Below are 23,144 nucleotides of genomic sequence, written 5' to 3' on the forward strand. Positions count from 1 at the left end.
ATTTATTCTCCTCACCAGGCATTTTTGTTAGAGATTCCTTTGAATAATATTAAGTTCCTGACCTATGGCCTATGTAAAAAAGTATTCACCATTTAAGTCAACCCTTCTATGCTTGTCTGCTGATTAAAGAAATTTGACTAAAAACATACCGACATAAACAATTGCTCAAGCTTGCGATCAATCATTTTTCTCTTTGCTATTTTTTCTCGTTGCCATGTTTGCTCTGTTCTTTACTATAGAATTTAAAACCATAAGATTCATAGAACCCTCCTTCTGTGAAAATGGCCATACTTGAATTTTTATCTACAGTGAACTTTCTCAAAGACTTTATGATTTATTACCCAAAATATTCTAAACTAAACATTATCTGGCCTTTCTCTCTCTCTCTCTCTCTCTCTCTCTCTCTCTCTCTCTCTCTCTCTCTCTCTCTCTCGGGTCTGGGAATGGAACCCAGGGGCATTCAACCTCCGAACTACATCCCCTGCCCCATTTTTTATTCTTTACTTTGAAACAGGGTCTTACTAAGTTGTGGAGAACCTAACTAAGCAGCTGAGGCTGTCTGCAAATAGCCATTCTCTGCTCGCAGCCTCCTGCATGCTAGTATTACAAGTGTGCACCACCATACCTGGCTTTTCTGTCTTATACATAGAAAAATTTCTTATAATCACCTATTGAGAATAATAATAAAAATTAACATTATTATTTATATGATGCCAAGGAATGTTATGTTTAGTGTCTCATTGTAGCCCACCACATTTCTAGAAAAAAGAGCAATTGAAATATTTATCTTGCAGAAGAGAAAACAGAAATCCTGTAGCATTAGGTAAAATACCAACTTGTAAACGTGTGCTTGGGTACTTGGACTCCAAAACCTTTGCTCTTACACTATACTAAAAGCAATTTCTATTACATTCCATTTGACATTCTTGATCACCCTGTGGGAAAAAGACAGATGGTCCTGAGGTAATGGAAATGTGCTTACATAAGCTTAATGAAGTTAAGATTCCATTTGCAGCTGTGATCTCCTTAATGGTGAAATCAATACATCCCTGGCTTTCGATGGGCAGCTATTGACATAACGAATCTATTTTATACATTCTGTTAAGAAGAAAACACATAAGTAGTACCTTTAACCTAGTACATCATTACCACTCTGAGTAGGGAAGAGACATGCAGTTTTCCAAGGACAGTAGCAAAAAAGTTTATTATACCATATCTCCCTAATCAGAAATCTTTTTGTGGGGAAAGAAAATCTAATTCTCTTAAGTCATGGGCTCTAGTTAATTGTTACAGAAAAAAAAGTATGTGTGTGTATGTGTGTGTTTGTATTTGTATTTGTATGTGTGCACACATGCCTGTGTTCAGGTATATACATATATACATATATACATATTTAGTAGTTCAGGTATATACATATATATATTTAGTAGAATGATCTCAGAAAACCCAAAATGATGATTAACACTTTAAAATAGTTTATTAGGTAATATAATACTTTCAGTTTACTACAACTTCCTTAATATGTATTACATTGGCCATTTTTTAAAAAGCATACAAAGATAGTATTTAAAACTATAATGACTCATAGATGTTAACATGTAATGTGAAGTACTTTAATTTCCAACACATGCTGAAAATCTTTTCAGTAGAAAGCCTTCACCAATTTGGTGATTAAAGCAGTGACGTTGAAAAACAATGAATCTGAAAAAATATTTCCATTTTTAAAAGGTGGAAAGAAAAGAATCTCAGATACTAAGACCATATTTAAATATATATTATACATATATACAATAATACATATATAATAACTTATTGATATAACTTATTATATTATTATTAATATTATAATCTTATTATATATACTGAATTTTGTGACACAAAACATTATTTAACAATGTCATGCGGAAGAGTGAATTTTTCCAGGGGTTTTACTAAAGTCTCAGCAGAAAACATGTAAAGTGGCTCCCAGGCTGGAGTGAGTACCCTTTTGATAGAAAGGCTAAACAGAAGCTCAGAGAATCTCTTTGCCACTGCAGATCTCAGCAATTCTAGCTACAGGGAAGCTCCACAATGATAATAGAGGAGCCAATTAGGGAAACTTCCTGGAGTCTTCGTGGTAGCTATGCTTCAAAAGGAGAAGTAGCATTGTCACCCACACAACCTGCAGGGAATAAGCTTCTGCAGCACAGCACCATCTAGAGAGCAGAATCACCTTGGAGTGCACACTGACTTGGGGCAGGAGCCACTGCATGGCACCATGGGTGAGGCTTCACACACATTCTACTGCACTCACATGAAAAGGCTGCCATTTCAGAAATTCAGCTAGACTCAGCTTTGAAGGTGAGACCCAGAAATACCCAGTCCCATGCCAGGCTCTGCATGATAGGGGACAGATAGTCCAGCAAAGCTAAAGATGTTTGGTATTTCTCTCAAGAGATGAGGAACCAAGGTGCTTTCCTCCTGGTACTTGGGACTTTAATCCCTTTCCCCCCTACCACTTCTCCATCATAACCTTGTGATGCCACTGGTGCTTACCTCTGCAGAATGTGAAAATGTACCTCCCATATCCATGCCCTCTGCCACTGTCCCTACTACTACTGTTGGTATGAGCGACTGTAGGAAATGAGGATGCGTCTCCCTTTGGAGCTGCTTCTTGCAGAGATAGTCTCAGCATGGACTGAAGGCATATCTATCATAATCCACATGCAAACACTGTTTCTGCAGCCACAAGAGGATCACAACACCAGCAATGCTTACCTACGTGAGACCTGGGAACACATGCACTGTAATCGACTCCCACCTCCCAGTTTCTGTGGGAACAAATACCTTACCACCAATTGTGATTTTCCCTGTGGGGTCTGAGGATCATTCTCCATGATCCATGATTGCTGCCAGGGACAGAAGTTTTTGGTAATACTGGACTTTCCTGTTGGAACATGAAGATAAAATCATTCTTTTATGCCTATTATTTCACTGCTACTGCCCCCAGAAGACCCTGATTCAAACACAGCTTGCCCCATCAGAGACATCCACAATACTCTCTGTGGACATCCATTTCCTCAAAGTGAATCACATTATCATGTCTCAGCTGCCATCACTGCTCATCTCAGATGAGTCTGTGATCAAGTTCTTTATATTCTAAACATACTTGCCCTCCTTTGGTTGCTAGTAAAGGCCAGCCCATAATGAGTGATTGACACCCAGTCCTTTATGTTCTGAAGTTATGTCCTTCTTCCATTCCATATTCTCCATAATATCAGTTTGTGTAACCACAAACATCTGCAATCTAAACCACAGAGAGACTCACAAATATCACTGGAATTGAGCACAGCTGAAGAATTCACACATTCAGAATCAAAGTGGAAAATAAAATGCTACCCAAACAAAACCTGTGAATCATAGGTAAGAAATCGTCTTCTTTCGCAAAAGCAACTCTATAAAAATAGAAGTGATTGTTACACTAGATGTGTAGAGATTAACAAGGGCACAAGAAGCAGGAAAGCAAGGAAAGATGACACTCCCAATGGAAAACAATGACTCCCCAGAAATAGAATGCCGGCTAAAGAAAACCTACAATATATTTGGGGAAAAAAAATAAAAAGTAATTGTCCTAAGGAATCTCAGTGGGGTTCAAGAGAAAACAGATAGACAATTCAATTCAACTAAAAAATCAGACCATAATCTACATAAGAATTCAGGGGAGAGAGAGAGGGGGAGGGAGGGAGGGAGGGAGGGAGGGAGAGAGAGAGAGAGAGAGAGAGAGAGAGAGAGAGAGAGAGAGAGAGAGAGAGAGAGAGAGAGGGCATAAACAAATACCATACAGAAATATTCAGTTCAATAATTTAATTGGTAAAATAAAATTAAAAAGATACAAATGAGTCACTCAACAACAAACTAGACCAAGAAAAAGAATATAAACATGAGGACATCTTATGAAGTAACCTAGTCATATCTAAAATAAATAAACAAAATACATCTGGGCGTGGTGGCACACACTTGTAATCCCAGCGTAGGTAGGTTGAGGGAGGCTGAGACAGGAGAATCATGTTTGGTGGCCAGTCTCAGCTTCTTAGTAAGGCCCTCTGCAGCTCAGTGAGACCCAGTTTCAAAAATAAAGAATAAAAAATATGGCTGGGGGTATAGCTTGGAGGTAAAATGCCCCTGGATTCCATCCCTAGTACTGCATAAATAAATAAATAAATAAATAAATAAATAAATAAATAAATATATAAAACAAAAATTAGAGAGTTAAGCTTCAAGAATTATGAATCACTTCTAAATTAATAAATAAACCTAAAGGAGGAAAGACTTATTTTGGCTATTAATTTTAGAAGTTTCAGCCTATGGTCTACTGACTTCAGAGCTTTTAGCCCTGTGTTGATAAAGACCATGGTGGCAGGGAGTACATGGTAGAATCAAGTGGCTAACCTCATGGTATTCAGGGTTGAGAACAAGATATAACCTTCCAGGACACATCCCGGTGACTGAATTCCTCCAAATAGGCTCCACAACCTTCAGTTTTGTACCACCTTCCCAACAGTCCATTTAAATATGAACCCTTCAACGAATTACTTCATTGATAATATTAGAACTCTCATCATCAATTATTTTAAAAAATATTTGAATATTATGCACTGAAAATCAATCTTTCAACATCTGACTTTTGAGGAACAGGGAAATTCCAAATTAAAATTATAGCAGGAAGATAAAAAGTTATACCAAATCTATTCAACAAAATAATCAGTAAAATGTTCTCAAATTTGAGACAGAAATGGGCATCCATGTCCCAGAATCTCCAAGAATCCAAATTAAATTTTAAAAAAGCAGATTTTATTTAAATCATTTTCAAATAAAACTGTCAAAGAAAAAATTTAAAAAATTTATACTTATATAAAATTTATAATGACCTATGAAATGAAAACCTTATTTAGGAAAAATATTTCAATCAAATTAGTTAATATTAAGCCAGAGAATAAAAAATATCTCAATACTCTTTTTCTCTTAATTTATTCATAGTATCTTTAAGCTAGTTACTGTTTCCTGATGTTCGTGAAATCAAAACTGCTGAAAATTTTAAATAAATTCTTTTTAAATTTAAGTAGACTAAATAAAGGATTAATAAACAATTTTTTTTTTTTTTTTGCGGGTCTAGGGATGGAACTCAGAGGCATTTGACCTTCAAGCTACACACCCTGCCCAATTTTTTTATTCTTTATTTTGAAACAGTGTCTCACTGAGTTGCAGAGGGCCTCACTAAGTAGCTGAGGCTGTCCGTGAACCAAGATCCTCAGGTCTCAGCTTTCCGAATGCTAGGATTACAAGAGTGCACCATCATGCCCAGCTTAATAAACAATTTTAACTTAAAAAATACATAACACTTTTTTTTCTAATCAAAATTAAAGACTATCATAATATTCATATAGAAATTAATTTAATTTTTATGACTTTTTCCAATTAGAAAATGAAATCATCCAATATATGTACCTACCTTATATATCATTTCATTTTATGATATCTTGTTTTTGCATGACAATTTAAACTGAAATTCAGTTAAATTACTTGTAATTTGATTTGTAACCTCTTAAGAAATTTTCATATGTAATAAGTATAAAGTAAAATTAAAAGATAATTTATTTAATGCAAATGTCTTCTTTATTTAAATAAATTACCAAAGTCATCTAATTGGCAGATCACCCTAATGTTGTATATTTACTTAGAGTTTTTAAAGACACAGGCTTCCTGGAATTAGAATAAAATAAATTGATTTCATTACAGTTCTAGGGAGGTGCTGAATAAGCAGTGCTGATTCATGCAATTATGGCTGATGCCATATAGTCAACCCGGTACAGAGAAATTTAGCCATTGTCTAGAATGTTAGAGAAATAAACATTCTTTATTGGTCTATCCAACACCATCCTTTTATTATTTTATTCGTACAGACTTCACTTTCTAGTGCAAACACCATGTATTCTATTCCAATTACAATGAAATTCATCCTTGTTTCACATTTATCAAAATGTCATTTATACTCACAGGTAACAACTTTAAATTTCATTTCAAAATTTTATCACTGTAGAAATCAGTGCTTTACTTATATCTTCTCCAACAATTATTTCAACAGTTTTTTTTCTTTTTTTACACTGATAAAGTCTTTTTATTAGGTTTGTTTCTGTGACACACCTTTTTAAAGTCATAAATATTAATACATTCTCATTGTGTGAAATTAAAAAAAAACCCAGGATGCTATTACCAGGAATTCCTATTCTATCTCATTAGTGTTAAAATTGTTTCAGATATTTTATATGAATTGAATTTTTATTGAACTTTATTTTAACCAGAATGAAGAAGATTTATAATGTGCAGGAGTTACTACTGATAAACATCATGAATATTATTTTTGTATTTTAGTTTTTATTAACATTCCTAAATCTACCTGGTGTGGTGGTGCACATTTGTAATCCCAGCATTAGAGAGGCTGAGACTGAAGGATCGCGGTTAGCCATGAGGCCCTTCGCAAATCAGTGAGACCCTGTTTCAAAAATAAAAAGACTCAAAAATAGGACTGGGTATAGTTCTGAGGTAGAATGCCCCCGAGTTTCATTCCCAAAACTCACCCCCAAAAAATTTCTAGTCAATTAACTACCCTTATGCACAGTGTATTTATTAATATGCTAATATGTATTGGACAAATAAACCAAAATTATATTTATTCACTAAGAGCTTGTTCTTAAAGTTATGTAGCATAAATTTATTTCCTAAACCGTTTCATTTCCTATATGATCAGTTTGTAATATTTTAAGATTCTTATTTGAAATGTATACGTTATTGTTAGGGTATTCTTTTATATAAACACAACTCACTATCTCCTCAGAGGAACAAAGAAAAATAGTTCTTGTTAAATTCAAACACCTTAAAATATTATTTCATGTTTCTTTAAACTTTCATCCATTTTTGTGAATGTCTATTTTTATGTTTTAAAGTGTTATGAGTTTTTTTTTTTAATTCTTGGTACTGCAGATTGAACCCAAGGGCATTCTACCTCAAAGCTGCAGCCCCAGCCCTTCTGATTTTGTACTGTCTCCCTAGAACACAGGCTGTCTTCCAACCTGTGTTCTTCCATTCTCAGCCTCCCAAGCAGGAGGATTAAAGGTAGGCACCATCAAGCCTGCCTTAAAATGTTTTATTTCTAAAAAAAATATTTAGTTTATTTTTAGGACAAGTTTTTAGCCTTGAATATTATTTCATTATTTGGGTGTACCCAAGTTTATTTACCTATCAAGAGACATACTAGGTATTTTTAAGTTCTGGCAGTCATAAACAAATTGCTATAAACTTGTCTATGTAGGTGTTTGCATGGATATAATATCTAGCTACATTGAATACATACCAAGGAGCCTGATTGTTAGATCATATTGATAGAATATATTTATTTTGTAAGAAACTCAATTTTTTTCAAAAGTGACGGCACCAATTTTATAACCATCATCAATTAATAACATTTCTTAGTGCTCTGCTATCTCTGTGGAATTTAATTTTACAGATCTGGGTCATTCTAATAGGTGTGTAGTGGTGTTTAATTGTTGCCCATAAAATATCTAGAACCGTCTACAACTCTAATCTGTTTGTGACATAACAGATTATATGTTTTATGTGACACCAGTAATGGCTATAGATTTTTGTTATAAATATAACCTGGAAAATATGGGGACATTCAATTGTACCTGAAGAATGTGTAATTAATTCAAAATTGGGATGGTAGAGGAGAGAAACCATTTGAGAACTTGATAAAAATAATTTTATTTTCTATCCTCTGTTATATACAAGGTTACATAGAGTATACTTTTCTATACTCTGAGTAAAATTATTAATTTCCTTGGGCTTTCCTATTCTGAGATTTACACAATTAGGCAATTTTACTAGTAGGTACATTAAATAAGTTACAGTGCTCCTAGATGAACATTGGTCCCATAATTGGGTTGAGGCCTACAAGTTTTCCTAACCATCCATTTTAACAAATCTATACATTTAATTCCACAAAAAGAATTATTGAAAGTAAATTTAAATCAATATGCTTTGAAACATTAGAGAGTACATTTCCAGTAATCATTCCTTCCTGAAGTTAGGAGTCCATCAGATTCTTTTACATTGCCTGACAGATTCTTGAACATGAACAAATGGGACGATAAGTGACGTGGCGGTCAAAGAAAATAGATGCAAAGTAATGGAATGAATAATGTTATGAAAAGAATCATATATGCTTTCCTTATTAGATTACTTTTTTCAAAGATGGAATAATTTACAGTATATACAACGTTATACAAGTGCAAAAATTACAGTCCAAATTCTTGTAATTATGAATAATACATAGATTAAAATGTTTGGGTGCATTATATTATTTTAGATCTTTTCAATTCTATTGAGGGAATTACTTATCAAATAATATGATTTAATAGCTAATTTTCTACATAATCTGATAAAGAAGATTCAAAGTGATTTTATTTAATTTGTATTTATTTATTTATTGTGGTGCTGGGGATTGAACCCAAGTACATTCTACCTCCAAACTTCATCCCCAGTTTTATTGTATTTTTTATTTGAAAACAAGGTCTTGCTAACTTGTCAACAGCTGAAATTGCTGAGGCAGGTTTCTTTCTTTTTTTCGTTTTGTTTGTTTGTTTGTTTGTTTGTTTGTTTGTTTGTTTGTTTGTTTTGGGGGTACTGAGGTTCATTGAAACCCTTCTACCTCCGGGCTAAACTCCCAGACCTATTTTTATACTTTTTTATTTGGAAACAGGGTCTCTTAAGTCAGCGCGGCTGGCTTCGAACCTGAGCGATCCTCCTGTCTTCGCCTCCCAAGCGCGGGGATTACAAGAGTGTGCCACCACACCCGGCAAGGCAGGTTTCAAATATGAAATCCTCCTCAGTTTCTCAAGTACTGGGATTACAGGTATACACTACCACAACAGACTTCAAAATTATTGTAGAATTAATAAATATTTTTGTAAACAATATGTTTAAAATGTTATAAAAATATTTAAATAAATATTTAACGTAAACCAGATTAGTGGCGCACACTTGTAATTTCAGTATGTGGGAGGCTGAGACAGGAGAATTGCAGTTCACTGACAGTTTCAGCTACTTACTGAGGCCTTATGCAACTTAGTAAGATCTTGTTTCAAAATAAAAAATAAAAAATTAGGGGTGGGGAGTGTGGCTTGGAGGTAAAATGCCCCCGGGTTCTATCTCCAATACCACAAACAAAAATAATGTATAATAAAGGAAAATATTATAAATAATATTCTAATTACAAATGGGATAGAAAACAATTCCTTAAGTGGTTTTAGCCTTAAAGTGCTTTAAAATAAATGCAGATACAATCAACACGCTCTTCTTTGCATATATCAAATATTAACATAAATTCTCCTTTACATGTTATGGCTTTTTTCCAAATAAGCATTGCAGTAAAGAAAAAATAATTACTTATTTTGTAGCACTTCCTTTATTGATGGGAAAAATTTGCCTCATTTTCCTTTTAAGAACTGGTCCAGATAATGTCTCTATTTGTATTTAAATATTTCAGGACTGTAATGAAGACATTTAAGACTCATACTATTTATATATATTCACAAATGTGGTAAGTCCAACACTTTTAAATCATTCCCCTTAATGTCTTCTATTATAATAAGATGATGCTAGTGGCTCTGAACTTGGCTTGAAATTCCTCCGTGTCTTATCTTATGCATTTTTAAATTATTATTCAGGGAATTCAATTAAGTTAGATCTACAATTTCTTGCTCTGACAACCTGCCTCAGTTCACTTCTCTTCCCCTGTAATTACCTTAATGGTTTAGCTGCTGAAAGTTATCACTGGAAACCTGAGATATTACTTTAAATTCTCATGTGAAGATTCTCATGTTAATGCTTGTTAACACAATATCAGACTCAGAGAAGTCTGAGTAAGGAAGTCTATACTAAAAAAAAAAATACCTTTTTTTGTAAATTACTAAACTTTTGTAAATTACTAACTGTAAATAACATTAAGTAACAAATGTAAGTTTAATATTACAAAAGGCACTGATCAATATAATTAGTACTTTTATTTGTGTAATCAGCAACAGCTTAGCTTAAAGCAATCATCTCATTTTCCTTCAGTCTTTGATATTTTTAAAATGGGTATAATATAAAATGAATTATGAAGAGCACCACTTGGTCTAAATATCTACCATCTAAATATCTCTATTCAGCCTTACATAAACTACAGCCTTCTGATATTTTAGAATCTTCTTGCAATCAATATGTAAAAAAGTGAATTTAGTCAGCCTTTGTTTTGTTAGTCACCAGTTCATATTTAAAAATTACAGATATAGATAGATCAAAAGCGAGAGCAAATATTTGTATTTTATATTTTAATTTTTTAATGTAATAATTGAAATATAAAAATTTTGCCCTGATCTTTGAAACAGAACAAAATATTTTTATCATAATGGCATTTTATGTTGCAGAATCAATAACCATTTTTATAATTATAGCACAGAGTACAGTAATATTATATCTGCTATCTAATCCATCTGCTCTGCTTCCAAGAATTTTAGCACATTATTTTAGATTAATAGCCTCAGACAAATAGTATGCACAATGTCATGCCAAGGAGTAAAAAGTCCATTATGGAGAAAATTAGAGCAGGACAAGAGTCATGACTGGTGGTTGTTTTAGATAGGTTTGTAAGTGGAAAAACTTCTTATGGAAATGACATGAAAATAGAAATGAAATGAGAGTGGATTTATAAATCTTGATAGTGATACAATCTTAAACTATAGGAAAATGCAAATTTAAAGCATTTTCTGCCCTTTTCCAGAAAGCAGAAATACAATTCATTTATTCTAGATAATAGCAAAGTCAATATTTACCAAGTTTATATATACTTACCATGTATTTTATATATTATATGAACAAACATGTATATGTGTGTATGCATTACATATGTTAACCACATATCTTACTTGTATGTTTTGAGACTGTCCTATATCTGGTAAATTCTATATGCATAAATGATGTCTCATTGTTATACTTCTTATTAATCTATCCTATTAGAAATTTTGTTTTCAAAAATTATTTCCACAGATTAATAGCATTAATGTACACCTACTTGAACCTACCAAGAAACCTTTATATACACAATTATTAAGTTTCATTTTCATGATCAGTGGGCATCTTTCTTTTCCTGTGATAGACACCCTTCTCTTAGTCTTTTAGCATGAGATGATATCTACCATATTAACTATAGCAAATCACATCTTATTATAAAGCCAACTACTTTAACCGATCTAAGAAAATTGCATTAAATTTGCTAATTTATGATGTCTTTATATATCTCTGCCAGCATTGTACTATAGCTTGGCCCTTGTGTGGCACTGTATTCCTTAAATCAACCTGTGTCTTTTATTGACTTATTTTTCTTTTTTGAATCACTATAATGAAAGTTAGTTTGGATATACCCTGAAGAAGAATGGGCTGTTTTGTGTTAGAAAATTACTTACACTGATGCTTCATTTCAGATAAAATCTTCCTGTTTGGGCCAGAATTTATCCCTGTTCTTCTGCATGAATATAATAACCTATGACATTTTTTCCTCAGATCTAGTATTGTAGATGAGGCATTCATGTTGGAGGTAGGGCTTGCTTGCTTGCTGGGTCTCTAAAGGCATGGCATATGACAGTGCTTAGTGGGCAGAATGGTGCATCTTTGAGTTCCCTCTTTCTACATGGCCACCATGAGCTGACAAGTCTCTCCTTCTTTTTCCTACCATTATGCCCTAAGAATCTCTAGCCCTGGGTTCTGCTTGGAAGCTGGAGTGAATGGAATGTACAAATGGACTAAAATCTTCAGAAATATAGGAAAATATATATTCCTCTCTCTAAGCTGTGTTCATCAGGTATTTGGGGTCATGGTAGTAAGAATGCTTACTGAAACAGAAATTAGTACTAGGCTACTGAGATAGAAAACTGCTATATTTAAACTTTACTATGTGGATAAGGAGTTTTTGGAATTGATCAATGAGGGTGAGAGAAAGTTGGAAAGAGCAGAATGCAGATTTAAAAAAAGATAATAGAGTGTGCTCAAGAGATTTCAGAAGATAAACAGCCCTCCAAAAAAAAAAATGGGTAAAGGCCATATATGTTACTCTGTCAAAGAACTAACCAGAATTTTTTCAAACTTAAAACTTTGTATGAAGCTAAAAATAAAGATGATGAAATAATTGATTTGTGGGGAAGATCTCAAGACAATGAAAATCTAGACTTTGTCGTGGTTATTAATGTCAGCCCTTAAAAATTCATGTGAAAATAGAAAAGAGAAGGCAAAGCAAAGAGAGGCTTTATAGATTCACAGTTTGGCCAAAAAGACATGTATGAAATTGTGGCCTAGAAATGTGCCATTACTGGAGAGATTGTGACCACTAAAGAGAATTTAGGTATATTGTACAGAGATAATAGGAAAGATCCCTTTAGGGTATCTGGGCAAACAGTAAGAATCTACCCATTCCAGGCTCAAGAGTGTAATCATAGAAATCTGTGCAAGGGCATTCATTTTAAAAAGTGTACACAGATTCCATCTTGGCAGCCAGAATTAAAGATGGGCAAAATAGCAGTTATCATCGAGGAAAGGCCATAAGCTATGATAGAAAAGGGTCCACAGCAGCCATGATTAAAAAGGGCATGGCTACCATTTGTGTAGGCACTCAATTTGGTGCTCACCTACAACTATATTTGCTAGAGTAAAGGACTACAGGAGGTTTTCTCACATATTTCAAAGACAGTCATAAGAGGTAGGCAAGAAGTGGCAGGGTCAGAATCCCTGCAAGCACAAATTAACATTTGTGCATTAAAATTATACATAATAGTGGGATTCATTATGATATATTCATAGATATACTAACAAAATTTTGCCAGTTTTATACTCTGTACATCCCAATTTTCTCTCCTATCCTTTTTAAAAGGTAGCTTTTAATATGCATTCTATTTTCCATTTTATTTCACCAACATTGCCTTTTTATTATATATATTTGTTTTTTATCTCCAGTGCTTTTACATTTTTAATTATCTTGGTCTGAAACAAATATTCAAAAGAATTCTTTCATTTTTCATTCGTATCTTCGTGTATTTTTCTACAATCTGACATTATTGGATACATATGTATGTAGATTTGTGGAGTGTTGCTAAGTACATATTTCCAGTAGTAGATAAGCTCTATAATGCTGGAGATTTTCCTTTCTTCAACATTATAATCTCAATGTTTAAATATGTCTTTCGAATACTGATATGTTATGTTTGACAAACGTAGGTATTCAATTCAGTTATCGAATAAATGAATAAATGTTTTTAAGCTAACTGGTTAACTATACATTTTTCCCAGTCATCTGCATTGCTCCAACACCTTGGAGTCTTTTTTTGGCCACTTTGCATTTTGAATCTTTTTAGATTTTATATTTTATCATGTAATGTTGAAAAACAATATTCCAATACCCTTTGGATAATTGAGGTGTTAATATTTTAGACTAAAATACTTTTTAAAATATTCGTTGTCACATTTACCAGGTATATTAAGCGCATGCATATTATTCTACATAGACACACAGGATTTACTCCTATGACATGAATGTGTAGATATGTTAATGGCTAGATGCTTTTGCACCATAATCTACCTCAATATAGAAACTGCATCATTTTCTCACTGTAGATTTTTCGTTCAACAGTATATTTTTTCTTGTGAAAAATATAAGTGTTATACGTATATAGTTATACCTTATCTTTTTAAGAAAGCAATCTTGAAGTTTTAATAGCATATTAGAGGCCACAGCATTCAAAATAAGAAAGGATCATAAAGGAAGAAATGCTGGAAATTTAAATGACACCATAAATCTTAAATGAGCTAATTTTATGGTTAATTTTTTAAATTTTTACTTTTCATTTTATTTTTTGTTTTCTAATTTTTTTGTGTTATTGGCTTGCTTATTAGTTTTTGTCTGAATATCTCATGGTTCACCGTATTGACAAAAACAAGTTTATTCAGAAATAAAGCCACAGTCCATTTTGTGTACGTACTGTTATCTTTACTAAATATACTCTAAAATATCAGGTTTCAGTGATAATCATATGTATATTTGAATACATAAAATAATTATCTATATTTAGAAAAATATTTACTGTATCTCAAAGCAAAACTGGAAAGAGATCCTCCGTTGAAAAATAAAACATAAAAGTTGCTATAGGTAGAATTTCTAATTATCTATTTAAATCTAAAATGCACATGGTTTATATTAATTTAGTAAAAATTCTGAATGTAGCATTGTAAATAATGTAGTATATATATATGCAAAATTATGAATACAAGTCTCAATAGCATGTATGTAGAAAGGAAGGAATGAGGTAGCAATAAAAAAAACAAACCAAGTGCCATGTATAGGTATGTTTTTTTCACCCTGAAACTCTTTATAATGTAATGTACAATAACAGTGAACAAAAAAAGCATACAAAATAATTCTTTAAAATTTCAAAATGTATTTGAAGGAGAAAAAGTACTTTAAAATTTCAAAGAATATGTTTCGTGGCCTTCATATGCCATCTTGTGGTGTGATAGCATCATCTCACTTTTCACACACAGTCACTAGGCTTTTAAAATATTTTTATTAAATATGTATAATATGTGAGGACTTGCTTTATTTTTATAAATTTTATGTTAAAACATAACATTTTGTAAATAACTTTAAAAATTATTAATCTATAAATTTCTTTGTCTTTGTGACGTGTGTTCAAACTTTTGTTGGTCTCGTTTATTGAGTTTTTATGAATTAAATTAAAAATAAGCATAAGGTAAATTATAAGTGGCTAGTTTACATTAAAATCATTGTGGAAATTAAATATTAATATTACACAGCCAGTATATATCCACATATATTTACATAAATTTTGATATTTTAAATGAGTACATTTACAAGTAAGACATATTATTTTTCAAATCAACAAGCCCTGACAAAGAAAAAACCTTTACATTTCATATAAAAATAAAAGGGTTTGTGCTCCAAATCATGTCCTTAAAATCTAAAATATAGCCAGGGGTGGTGGCACATGCTTGTAATCCCTGCACTTGGGAGACAGAGTCTGGAGGAACACACAGGTTTGAAGCCAACCTTGCTGGTTTAAGAGACTCTGTTTCCACATAAAAAAGTATAAAATCAGTCTGGGAGTGTAGCCCGTGGTAGTGTAGGCAAAGGTAGAAGGGCTTCCAGGAATCCTAGTACCACCAAAACAAAAACAAAAACAAAAACAAAAAACAAACATAAAAAACTCCTCGAATAAAAGAATCATAGAAAAAAAATGGGTTGAGCACAAGCTAAGCCTACTTTATTAAAAATAGCAAACTATGAGGAAGATAGATCTCATTGTTAGAGGTAACATATAATAATATTCAGATTTCCAATTCTCCAAAAACATAATTATACCAAAAAGTCAGAATGTATAGCCTATTCAAAAGACAAAAGAGAAGAAAAAATGAGCAGAAAACAAAAGAAAAAAAGGAAATACAAAAATGGTTCCCCAAAAAAGCCACAAATTGACATCAGATTCACTAGGTAAAGACTTTACTCAAGCAGGGCATGGTGGTGCACGATTGTAACCCCCGCGCTTGGGAGGCTGAGACTGGAGGGTCTCACAGGTTCCAAGCCAGCACTCTGGCTTAAGAGACCGTCTTTCCAAAAAAAAAAAAAAAAAAGTATAAAAATAGGTCTGGGAGTGTAAAGATTTTTAAATATATCAGAAAAGTTTCACGTAAATTATAAAAAATCACTAAAGAAAGGCAAGAAAATGTTTTAATGAACTAAATACGAATATTAATAAATAAGCATAAATCGTATCAAAGAAGCAATTAAAATCATGTGATAGACGATGGTGGTTCTGTGAAGAACTGCATACATAAAGATTGTCCCATTAGATTATATTGCCTAGTGATATCAGTGTAGCTATCTTAATGTGTGTAAGTAAACTATAATTTTATATACTATTACTTATTAATCTGTTCCTATTTTTATCCATATTGTTAAGTGATACATGACTAAGAACTTAAAGAACCAAAAGTATAATAACTGAAATAAAAGCTTCATAAGAGTGGAATGTATAAGGCAATACACAAAGTGATCTGTACATTTAAGAATAAATCTCTTTGAATTTCACTATGAAGTATAATCACAATGCACCAATAAAAGTCTAGAATAGGATAAAAACAAAAGTGCTGTAACAGCAGAATGAGCATATAGATTAAACAACCAGAGAATTTAAACTTACAGAGTAGAAATCATGCAGCATGAGAAACAGAAAGATAAAGTATAAGGAAAAGTAAGCCGTTCATAAAGAATCTACAATATTACCAAAATGATCAATATATTTGGTATAAAAATCTGAGAAAGAGCGGTGTGAACGACTCAAAGAATATTTTAAGAGCCGGGCGTGGTGGCTCAGAGAAGCAGAGACAGGAGGATCGCGCAGGTTCGAAGCCATCTGCGCTCGCTGACTTAGGAGACTCTGTTTCCAAATAAAAATATAAAAATAGGTCTGGGATTGTAGCCCAGAGGTAGAAGGGATTCCAGGAACCCCAGTACCACCAAAAAAAAAAAAGAATATTTTAATAAATAATGGCCGAGATCCACATATTTGATGAGGAATATAAATATGTACATCCAAGATTCTCAATAAATTATAAGCAGGATGAATTACCATATCTACATTATGACCCAATATGATCTATTATGACCCAATATAATCTAGTGACTAAAAGTGAAAAAAAAATAATTGAAACAAGCAAGAAATAAGATATTTGTAAATGCAATATTTGCTCCAAATAATTAACAACTTCTTTCTTACCAGCAGTAGTGGGAGTGGGTGTGTAGAAGGCAAAGTGATAACATGAAGTAACAAAAGTCATGGGAAATATTTTTAACTGAATATTTTATATACATCAAATCTATTCCTGAAAACCAAAATAAGAGACCTTGCAGCTCTTTGAAGAGAGCACAGAACAAACATTGTAACACATAGGTACAGGTATGAACTTTCTCAACAAGAACTTGAAGGCACAAGGAATAAGAAGGAGGAGCAATACAAGAGAATGCATGAGACTGAAGAACCTCTGTACAGCAAAATATCAAGAACCTCAACAGAGAGAAGAAAGAATGGGAGAGAATTTTTGCCAGCTGTTTTTCTATATAATTTAAAAAGAAATCAAGCCACAGATTTGAATAATTAGTCTACAGTTAACAAAAATGCAGTCTGTGATAATAGCAATATAAATGTGTGAAAAAATAAATATTGAAACTTGATTATAAATTGATATTAAAATTAAATTGTTAAATAGTCAAGTTAAAATTAAAAATTTTAGTCCCAAGTTAATCACTAATGTTTGTTTATGTCATGCATAAAATAAAAAGCTAAATGCAGTAGTCTTTCTTGAGTAATAACTGTAAATATAAATGAGTTAAACTATTCAATTAAAAGGAAGATTGAATAAGTAAATTAAAAAATAAAGCATCTATATACTATTTTAAGAGGATATTTTATAGAGAGACAAAAAATTTGAAAGTCAGCAATGTTTAACGGTATTCTATATAAGTAACAATCAAAACATATATGTTGTGGCTTTATTGTTATCAGATAAATAGTTTTTAAGTTTAAAATTTGTTAGGAATAAAAGAGGACACTATATATTGCTAATTTGCTAATTTCAATTTATTGAATAGTTGTATCTCTTATGAATAAATAAGCAACAAAAATAAAAACTAACATATATGCAACAAAAATTGACATAATACAATAATAGTTTTACAATAGCAATTGATGGCTTTAGCATCATTTTTTCAGAGGGAAGAAAATAATCTTTTCAAGAAATGGAGCTTGCAAAATATTTTTATGCAAAAGGGTTAAGCTGAATCCTTTACACAACATAAAAAATGAACCTAAAAAAGAGTAAGCCCTTTAATAGTTAAGCATATAAACATTTTAAAATAAACCATAAGGACAAATATGCATGAATGGATTTATGAAGGATTTTTAAAAATGATATCAAAAGCAAATGCAATTTTTTAATAAAAAATTTAAGTGTAGTTTATTAAAACTTAAAAAGTCCTTGGATATAAAGTACACTATAAAGACAGTGAAGGCAACTCAGAGAATAGGCAAAAATATTTGAAATACATACATAAATACATATATAAAAATATTTGAAATACATATATAAATAAATATTTATATATTGTCATATGTAAAAATGACAATGCAGTTTATAAAAGGATAAAAGAATTCTATGGATGTTATTTAGATAAACCTGATGGATGACCAAAGAAAGACCGGAAAATATGTGTTTACGAAAATGAAGAGAAATTGGAACCCTTGTATATGTAAAAATATAGCTGATGCAGAGCAGTTTTATTAGTTTCTGATAATACTTGAAATTATTTATTCAAACAAATTTATGCATACTCATATTTATAATAGCATTATTCAATATAATGAAAAGAAAAAAACAGTATTCGTACACAGATGAATGAATAAAAAAATTAATAAATACATACAGTGGAATGTTGTTCTGTCCTTAAAAAGAAATAAAGTTCTTTTGTATGTTATAATATGAACAGACATTTAAATCAATATACTGAGTTTAAAAATTGACCAAAAATTGTATACTTCCACTTATATGAAGTATCTCATATAGAAAAATGCATAAGAATGTGCATAAGAGTTTGCCAAGGGTTTGAGGTAGAAAGACTGATGAGTTATTGATGAGTACAGAAGTTTTGTCTGAAATGAAAAATAAATCTTTGTAAGAAAATAGTGATAAAGGTTGAACAACACTTGATGTAGTTTATGGCAGTGAAATTACAGAAAAATTGTTATATGATGCTGGGCATGGTGGCACATGCTTGTATACAAGTACTTGGTAGGCTGAAATAGGAGGATCACAGGTTAAAGGCCAGCCTCAGCTACATAGGGATATCTTCTACAACTTAGTGAGACCCTGTTTCAAGATAAAAAAAAAAAAAATAGGCCTGAGGGTGTAACTCAGAGGTAGAATGCCCCCTGGGATCAATCTCCAGTTTCTCAAAAAAAAGTTATGATGAATTCAATGTTGAGTGTATTTTACCACAATAAAAATATAAAAAAGAAGAAATGTACACATTTGTAACCAATTTAATAATGACTAACATTCAGTAATCCTCAATGTAGAAAATTGTTTTCAATAATTAAAAAAATATTTTGTTACAGTATTACTTTTTGTCTCTCTTTATAATTTTATTTATTTTCCCATCTTTCTCATAAAAATAATGCTATGAGTCTCAACTTAATCATTGGTATGTGTTTAGGATACTGAGGATTTAATTCAAGGCTGCCCTACCTCTGAGATTCACCACTAGCCTTTTTTATATTTCTATTTTTATTTTAAAAGAATCTCACCAAATTATTGCATGCTAGCTTGGACCTGTAATTCTCTTGTCTCAGCCAACCCAATTACTGGAATTATAGGCCTGCATCACCACTTATGGCTTTTTTATTTATGTATGTATGTATGTATGTATGTATGTATGTATGTTTGTGTGTGTGTATGTGTATGTGTTACTGGGGATTGAATTTATGGACATTCTACTTCTGACCGAGCTACATACCTAACATTTTTTACTTTTTTTAAATGCTGGAATTACATGTGCACACCACCACCCGTGGTTTTCTTTTTTAAAATTTTTATTGGTGCATTATAGTCATACATCTTAATGGGGTAGAAGATGGTGGAGACATACATGCACACATCACCCAATTAGTCCTCCCCCAATTCCGGTCCCATTCCATCCTGCTCCTCATGTTTGGCTCAGTAATTGACATTAATATGTTTACTTAAGTACCTCATGTACATTAGAGAATTTCCCTCTTCCCCCCTCTCATCCCTTCAGTTAGGTCACCTTATTTGCTCATCTATATTATCTTCTTCTTCTTCAGTTCCTCCTATTTTCTCCCTAGCTTCAACATATCAGGGAGAGCATCTGATTTTTTTTTTTGACTGACTAATCTCACTTAACCTACTGCTCTATTTCCCTATAAATTACGTAATTGTGGTTTTCTTTATGGCTGAGTAAAATCCATTGTGTACATATCCCATAGTTTTGTAATTGCTGAGAGTCTGCTAAATAGGTGAGGTTATTCTCATAACAGATCCTCCTGACTCAAGACTCCCAAGTACTGAGGTTATGAGTGTTCACCACCATGCCTAATTAGAACTTAATCTTACAACTTTTTCATTTCTTTCACTTTCATTTTTTTACAACTAGGTAGAGTTGTTGTATATATCCTAATAACTTTCTAACATTTATATTCTACTTATCTTTCATGTTTTATATGTAAAAATTTCACCAGATATTAATCAATTCTCTTTTTTATGGATATTTCTAAACTTCCAAAAAATTCTTCTTTAGATAATACTCATATATGATAAGAGTATTAATAATACTCATATTTGATAATACTCATACCTATAATATTTTCATTTATTAGAACTACTATCCTACTATTTAGAAAGTTAGTCATTTACTTTATACTTCATCACTGATAAAATTTATGTAATTTTAATGGCTTGCTAAATAAAAATCTTGATGTCTCCTCCTACATTGTTAGTGTTATAGTTAGCTATAAAATGTTCCATAAAGACCTTGCTTAATAATATTCATGGTTGATATAGTGGAGTAATGAGGGCTGTCATTTTAGCAGTGGGTAAATTCATTGTAATGTATTTGTCTGATTGGAGTCTCAGGATAGTACCATGTGGCTAGAGGTGAGTCCATGGGAGTGTGTCCTTGGATATTATAATTGGCCTCTTCTCCCCCTGTTCTCTCTTTACTCTGGACTCCATGATGTAAGCTCAGTCTATGTCCTCTACCTATCCACTTCCAGTTGCCATGCCCTGATATCCATGGTCCCTGACTTCACATGGACTGAACCCATACCCATAAGAAAATAAATCTTCTTTCTACTATTTTATGTGGTCACATCTTTAGATTATGGATGTAAGAATGCTGATGGAAACAGTTGGTAAGTGAGCACTGACAGACTTATGTTTAAATCTTAAATAGTGGCTGGATGTGGTTGCTTGTGCTCGTAATCCCAGTACTTGGAAGGCTGAGAGAGGAGGATCATGGGTTCTTGGTCAGCCTCAGCTGCTTTCCTAAGTCTTCGGAATCTTTGTGAGACCTTGTTTAAAAATAAACAATAAAAATAGGGTTGGGAGTATAGCTTGGAGGTAGCATGGCCCTAGATTCAATCTCTAGTACTACACAAAGAAAAAAATCAAGCAGTACTTTATTTTTAGAGATGACACTCATGGACTATCACAAATGCTTCTAAATTCTTAATTTATCATAAAAGCCTGTGTAAAAAGATATAATTTTTCTGATTATTAGATTTTCATACTTAGCATAATGTTCTCCAGTTTCACCTATTTCCCTACAAATGACATAGTTATGTTATTTTTTATAGCTAGATAAAACTCTATTGTGTACATATCCCATAGTTTGATAACCCATTCGTCTTTTGATGAACATCTTGGCTGGTTCCATAGTTTGGCAATTGTGAATTTTGCAGCTGTAAACATAGATATGCATGCACTACTCTGGTTGTTTGGTTTCCATTCTTTTGGGTAGATACTTGGGAGTAGAATATCTGGGTCTTGTGGTAGGTTCATTCCTATTCTTCTGAGGATCCTCCACACTGTTTTCTAAAATGGTTGCCCTAATTTGGAATCCCACTAACAGGAAGCTGTGATATAGGAGGAACTACAGGCAAAGAAGGACCAACTTTAGATGAATGACTGGAGAAGGTGGCCCATCTAGGGAGATGGGAAGGGGGAGAAGGAAACACCTCAGTGGACATGATGTACATACAAAAACTTATCAAAGTCAATCATTGTGCTGAGCATGAGAGGGAGGGTGGAAATTGAAAGAGAGTTAAGAAATAGGGAGAAAACTGGGGGAGGGTTCAATGGGTGCTGTGTGTATGCATGCTTCTATCACCTTGAACTTTATCAAGATGCTTGATTACTCTGAATCAATAAAAAAGTTTTCTTAATTGATTAAATAAGACTGTACTTACACTCAATCTCATTAAAACATATTTTAACTATAACAAACTTAGCATCTCCTTCCGAATATTCTCTTTTGCTTATTTGTTCTAATTTTCTTGGTTTGAAGAACTCTAATTCCACCTTTTTAAATTATTAATGTTAAATGTCTTCTATAAATGTCACATACTCTTGGTAATTATAAAGCTATATTTTTATTTTCTTGCCTATTTTATTGTTCCTTTAGTCTTTTCTTTGCAATTTTGTCATTGCTGTCTTTTCTGCTTTTCTGCATAGATTTCACCCATTTATTTCAGAAAAGTGTAGAAGACCAGAAACTATATAAAAGTAAGTTAAACATTTTATGTTTTTAACCTAATATTTCTTATGTATGAAACAAACTGAGTTTAAAATTCAAAAAAAATAAATATGGTACAAAGAGAACTCTTTACATGTTTCTGTGAAGGAAAATATTATGTCTATTGTAATATCTTGAATAAATAAAGAGTACTAAATAAAAAGTGCAAAGGATTCGCATACTCATCTTGAATTTACCAAAATCTCTTCTATGTAATAATTACTCTAAAATCTTCATGAAGGGCCAGGTGTGGTGGCTCACGCTTGTAATCCCAGCATTTGGGAGGCAGAGACCAGAGGATCGAGGCTCGCAGACAGCCTCAGATACTTAGGGAGACTCTTCGCAATTTAGTGAGACCCTGTTTTCAAAATTTATAAAAAAGACTAAGAAATAGGGCTGAGGGTGTAGCTAGAAGGTAGGATGCCCCTGGGTTACATCCCCAGTACCTCAAAAAACAAAAACCTTCATAAAGGATTGAAAGCTTTCTTGATTCTAAATAACTTGTACTCGTCATAAAATAGGGACTTTTGAACTTCCTCTGATCATTTACATTGGTGGTAATTTTAAATATCACCAGTAGGTGCCATCTTCCAACACAAAATAAAGAAGCAATGAAATGTTTCATGTTTTGAAGATATCAGAGGCT

The sequence above is a fragment of the Muscardinus avellanarius genome (genome assembly GCF_963383645.1).
Source record: "Muscardinus avellanarius genome assembly, chromosome: 1".
Taxonomy (NCBI): domain Eukaryota; kingdom Metazoa; phylum Chordata; class Mammalia; order Rodentia; family Gliridae; genus Muscardinus; species Muscardinus avellanarius.